Raw genomic sequence first — 6,502 nt, forward strand, 5'->3', positions numbered from 1 at the left:
GTCCTATTGTGCTTGGCAAAACAAAACCAACTCCAAGCAAAATAAATTGAATCTTCAACAAGCCAAGGCAGAGATCCAAAGAAGGACCCACAACATGAAGAACAGATGGTGAGAAGACAAGGTAAAGGAGATTCAACATCTTGCTGACATCAACAATATTCATGGGGGGTTTTCAGTGCTACCAAAGCCATCTGTAGTCTGAGCACTGAGGGGCCAAACCCCTTGAGACCTAAGGATGGAAGAGACCTGATAAAGGAAAGGGGAGCTATTTACACCCAGTAGACAGGGCATTTTGAAGACCTTCTCAACTGAGACTCTACTGTTGATGAGATTCTTCTCAATTCCATCCCACAACACCCAGTCAGAGATGATCCTGGAATCCCCCCAACCCTTGAAAAGGTGAGGACAGTCATTAAGCTGATGAAGAATGACAAGGCAGAGGGAATCCCTGCCAAAATCTTCAAGCAGGGGGCAGAGGATCTTATATCACAGCTCCATGCCCTCATCTGAAGGATCTGGAAAGAAATCCCAGGTGACCTCAGGGATGCCATGATGATGACAGTCTTCAAGAAAGACAACAGGTCCAACTATGGAAATTACACAGGGATCACCTTGCTGTCCACCACTGGAAACATCATTGCAAAAACCTTCCTGAACCATCTCCTTCCACTTGCTGAAAAGTTCCTCCCAGAATATCAGTGTGGCCTTAAGACATCAAGAGGCACAACTTCAGGAAAAATACCAGGAACAAGATAAATCTCTCTATATGGCCTTCTTTGTCCTCATAAAAGCCTCTGACTCTGTCAACTAAGAAGCACTGTGGAAGATCCTTCTGAAGTGCAGATGCCCACCAAAAGTCATCACCATTCTTTGCCTGCTCCATGATGGTATGCAAGTGGTGGTTCTCAGTAATGGATCTATCACAGATCCCTTGAGGTTAAGACTGGAGTTAAGCAAGGCTGTGTCATCGCTCAAGCACTCTTTTCAATATTCCTTACCGCAATGCTATATCTGACTCCCAAAAGCTTACATTGGAGTGGAGCTAAACTACTAAGTGGATGGTAAACTGTTTAATCTCAGCCAACTCCAAACCAAAACCAAGACTACCGCAATCCCAATCATCAAGCTCCAATACATTGATGAAGCTGTAGTGTGTGCTCGCTCAGAAGGAGATCTTAAGGTGATTGTTGATGTCTTCACCAAGGTATATAAGAAAATGAGACTTACATTTAAAATTCAGAAGACTAAGGCCCTTCATCAACAAGCTCTTAATGAGTAGTCCCCAGCTCCACTAATTCAGGTTTACTATGAGACTTTTGGAGTGCATTATTTCCCATATCTTGGAAGTTATTTCTTGCTAACTTCAACAAAGAAATTCAACATCACTTCAAATGTGCAAGTGCAGCCTTCAGGTGCCTGAGGAAATGGGTGACTGAAGATTGCAACATCAGATTAAAAAACAAGATCATGGTTTATCAAGCAGTTGTAATCCATACCTTACTGTACAAAGGTGAGCCATAGACAATGTATAGGAGACATGTCAAGTCACTGGAGAAGTACCACAAACACTGCCTGTGGAAGATCTTTCAAATCCAGTAGGAAGACAGATGCACCAATGTTACCGTCCTCTCACAAGCAAACACCATAAGCACTGAGGCGATGATCATCCAACATCAACTTTGCTGGACCAGCCACATCATCTGGATGTCCCACTCCAGACTCCTGAAGCAACTTTTATTCTTCCAACTCAGTCAAGGCTCAGGAGGAAGGCAGAGAAAGCACTTCAAAGACATCTTCAAGGCCAACTTGAAAAAAATGTAGAATCAATATCAACTCATGGAAAACTATTGCCCAAGACCATCCCAAGTGGAGGAAGAGTCTTCTGCAAAGATCTCAGTACTTTGAAATCTCACAATGACAACAAGAGACAGAAAAGCAGGGATGACAGAAACAGTAGGAGCTACAAAAACAGGGCGTTTTGGACCAAATCAAGAATCTGGAACCACCCACCCCACCTGGAAACACATGCCTGAGTTGCAGTAGAATCTATTGATCTTGGATTGGGCTTGTTATCCATCTTCAGACCTGCAGATAAGGCAATCATGGAAGACAATCATCCCTGACTGCAAGGAACTGCCAATGAGGAGACTTGGATGCCAGTCTCCACTCCAATGATTATTTAAAGATTTTTTTAAAAAAAATTAAAAAGAGGTCATCTTCAACAGGGAAGATTAGGAGCTCTCTCCCAGCTTAAAGTATCCAACATCCTGGTGGTAAAGCCATGCTTGTAGCGCATGCTTCCAGTGGATGACAGACTTCAGTCCCTGTCCTGAATCAGGAAGAGAGGGGTTTTGAATTCCAGCCTCCAACAGTCTGTGGGAGTGGCCTTAGAGATAGCAAGTATAAGGGAGGATTATGCTACTTCTCAACGGTTTTGTGAAAGCCTCATTGTGAATCTAAATTCTTGCTTCATTAAAAGTGCCTGAAAGTAAAACTGGATCATGAAAAAGAAAATCTGAAAAAAAATATTGGTTTCTGGTCTTTTTTTCCCCTTAAACACCAACCTGAAAAATCAATTATTCACACATCCCCTAGCTGTGAAGAAAGAAAGGAGAAGAGGGGGAGTGGGAGAAAGTGTTAGTGCTATGCAAACATATATAATAAGCTCTAACAGGAAGTATTGTTTAGCAGGGAAGGCTGATGTTGTGGTTATGCAATAGTCTAGTATGCAGACTTGAATTCAATTCCTAGGTCTTCCACAGACCTTTTGTGACACCTTAGGCAAGTTATTTAACCTCTCTGTGCTTCAATTCTTCATCTGTAAAATAAGAATGATAATACTTATGTGCTTGCCTTATCTATTTAGATTGTAAGGACAGGTCTGTTTCTCACTATCTGTTTGTATAGCACCTATCACTGCGGGGCCCTGTTCTGTATTATACAAAATAAACAATAACTGCTGTAGATTTTCTTGTGTCATTTTTACAGCTGGTTATTTCTGTACTCTGTCTAGGTCCATAGGTGTGCATGGAGCTTTACAGAAATATAAGACGACAAGTTACATGCCTCACAGAATGGAAAAAAGGAAGAATCCATGTGCCAGCAAATGTGATCCAGCAGTTATGATTGGGATGAATCCAGTGAGGTTCAGCATTCCTTCCCTCACCCCTTCAAGTGGACTATTTATTTAAACAACACTTGGCCCTTTTCATCTTCAGATCATTTTTCATTTACAATAACTAATTAATCCTTACAACACTCCATGGGGTACTAGGATCTTCATGTTACAGACAGGGGAACTGAAAATGAGTGGTTGAACAACCTGCCCAAACCACAAAAGGAGTCAGTTGCAGAGCTGAGATTAGAAAAGATGGGCTCTTAACATTCATAATTCATATAACTACTAATGGCATTACATGCTTACCTGAGCATTTCAAAGCCCAAAGTAAATAGCATTCACAACATCTTTTTGATGAAAATATTAATTAATCCATTCCGAACAGATATAAAAGAAAGCCAGCTTAATGCTCTTCATCACTGGGCATGTCTACACGTGCATTAATTTGCCTTTTCTAATGCACATTAAATTTAGTACTTCCAATGTGAAGGTGCCTATACATGAACGTGGGGGCTGCTCCAACGCGCCATAATTACAATGAATTGAGTCTGCTGGAGCTTGGTAATTACCACACTCCAGCAGTCTCCCACATCTTGTGTATCAGCGTCCCTGCTCTTAAAAATGATGGCAGGGGCACTTGAACTAAAGTTTGTTGAATGAGCTTTAATTCAAATGCCCTGCCACCATTTTTAAGTGCAAGGCTGATACAAGAGATGCTGCAGTACTTTAATTAGAGTGGCTCTCGAAGCTGCTTTAATTAAAGTGCCTCCCTCCCACTCTCGGACCATGTGTAAAAGTTCCCTTAAATACTAAGTTAATGCACATTGGGCTGCGCTAATGCACAGTAGTGCAAGGGCACAATTTTTTAGTGATGCTTAATGCACAGTAAACTATTTTACTGCACATTAATGTAATGTCATAGTTTTTATGTGACACTTTAACCCACAGTAGAATAGTCTACTGTGCATTAAGGCGCATGTGAAGATGTACCTACTGAAACATCAGTGGTGCATCTAGAGCAGAACCCAAAAAACTTATTTCTCAACCCCTGGCTTTAGTCACAAGACCTCATTCTGTCTCTAAGAAGCAGGCCAAATTTGTTCAAGCTATCAAATTCGTTCCAAATTAGTGAAATATATTTAGTGACACAAACAGCACAGAATGAACCATATCAAGTGGGAGAAGGTAAGCAATGAGTGTATGGGATCTGGAGGAAGAATTCAACTTATTCCAGAGACTGATATAAAAAGTTCAAGAAAGGAAATACAAGGAACTGGTGTGAGAGAAACTATATGATGAAAGAGCAAGTCAGAAGCTAAGAGTTGCAGGAAAAACTGATGTAGAGTGTATAGGGTGACCAAACATCCCAGTTTGGCTGGGAGAGTCCCAGATTTCATAGGCCATCCCAGCCTCCCAACCAGTTGACTAAAATTGAAGCAAAAGTCCTGGATTGGTGGTGCCACCCCTCCTGCATAGCCTGACTCCTCCTGAGCAGTGGCTAGAGGTGGGGGGCAGGCTGGGCTGAGCACCTGTGTTGACACCTGTGTGAGGTGAGCCAGGATGGCCACCTCCAACCAGCATCCTCATGATTTGCTGCTGCAGCCCCTGGTCAGGCCCAGGTTATGCATGGCAGCCTTGGGTGGCGGTAGGGAAGGAGGTGTCATGAGGCTGCACAGCAGCCAAGGACGCACAGGAGCCAAGGATATACCGCAAAGGGGTCAGTCCCAGCCAGGTCCAGTCTTGGCAACCGGGGGATAGATTCTGGCTATGGGCCTCTGTGCTGCCTCACCCCACCCTGCTCCACCATCAGGGCTCCTGAGAGCTGCAGGGTCAGCAGGGGCGTCTGCGCGAGTGAACTCAGGGTCAGGGGTGAGATGTGTGTGCGTGTGTGTGTGTGTGTGTGCGTGACAAAACTCTTGTGCTACAGGCAGTATCTTTTACGCACACATGTGCGTGTGGCACGTCCTGCCCCAGATTTCCTTGCTCCATCCTGGATTTCTTTCACAATAATATGGTAACCCTAAGAATGTAGTACATGTGCACATGAGAACACTAAGGTGACAAGATAGGTGACAAGTTGAACTAAAGTGACAACAGTAAGGTGACAAGATACCTGTTAGGGTGAGGTTTCCTGGGGAAGTTAGTTAACCTGCACCAGTTACAGGATTTACAGTAGTTACCCACTGAAGTTATCAGGAGATAATGCAGTAGTGCCTGCAAAGCCAGTTCTAGGGTAGTTATGCTGTAGTCACTTCCACATAGTTTCATGTAAAGAGCAAGTGGTACATACTAGCAGCTATTTGGAAGTCAGACCAGTACTGTGTATGCAGTCAATTAGCACTGGATTATAACCACCTTTTACTTTATGTCATAGAACAGGATTTAGTCAAAAGGTGATCGCTTTCATAATCCATAATAAAAATTCCTAACATTTCTATCACACTTTTCAAACATGCACTGCATTTCATGACACCTTTGCAATATAGGTGTGTAAAAATTATTATGGACATGCTAGATGTGGGGGAAATGAGGCAGAGAGGGGAAGTGGTCTGCTCAAAGAATTTTGGAGTTTTTACTTCTCATGCTCTGCCCTCTAGTCCCTTCAAAGTCAGTGGGAGCAGTTGGACCCCTTATTCATGTCACTCGCACAAATAGCCCCAACAGATACTGCCAAAGCTGAATGCATAAGTAAGCAGTCTTTGAGCCAGGAAGGTTTTGAATTGCATTGTTTCTCCTAGATGCTAGATCAGCGGTGCCCAACTCATTTGACCTCAGACCAAAGAGCGGTGTGGGGCTGGTCTGTGGGCCTGCTCCAGCTCACAGAACCATGTCATCTGACCAAGAGGGGTTCCTCATAAACCTCCCTCCACCAATTTTCAGTACCCCTGGGGAACCCTTGTACTAGACATATAAGAGCAATAAGGTGCTGCTATACTAACCCTCCACTCTTCTGTCCTAAAGAGTGTTTTAGTAAAGAGGGGGAAATGGCATAGATGGAAGCATTAGATAACCCACTTGGAGATGGCACTTAGAAGTCTCAAATACATTTTTAAATATGCCTTTTATAAATATGATTCAATTGTCATGGTACCGTATTTACTCAGACACAAGATGACCCTGAAAGTAAGATGACCCCCCCCAATAATCAGACTCTACACATAGAAAATTTAAAATTGATTATAATTTTCCAAGTATGTAATGTAATTATTGGAGGATCATCTTAAATTAATCTCCCCCACTACTGCTGGTGATAGAGAGAGATTGGTGTTGAGGGGAGCAGTAATGGGAAAGGCAGTGTTGGGTATTGGGGGGGCAGGTGGTAGGGGGCAGGCAGTAAGACAGGCATGCAGATTGCCCCACTGCTTGTCCCCCACCCATTTACTC

Source organism: Gavialis gangeticus, unplaced genomic scaffold, assembly GCF_001723915.1.
Source record: "Gavialis gangeticus isolate Ggan-Ray unplaced genomic scaffold, GavGan_comp1, whole genome shotgun sequence".
Lineage (NCBI taxonomy): Eukaryota > Metazoa > Chordata > Crocodylia > Gavialidae > Gavialis > Gavialis gangeticus.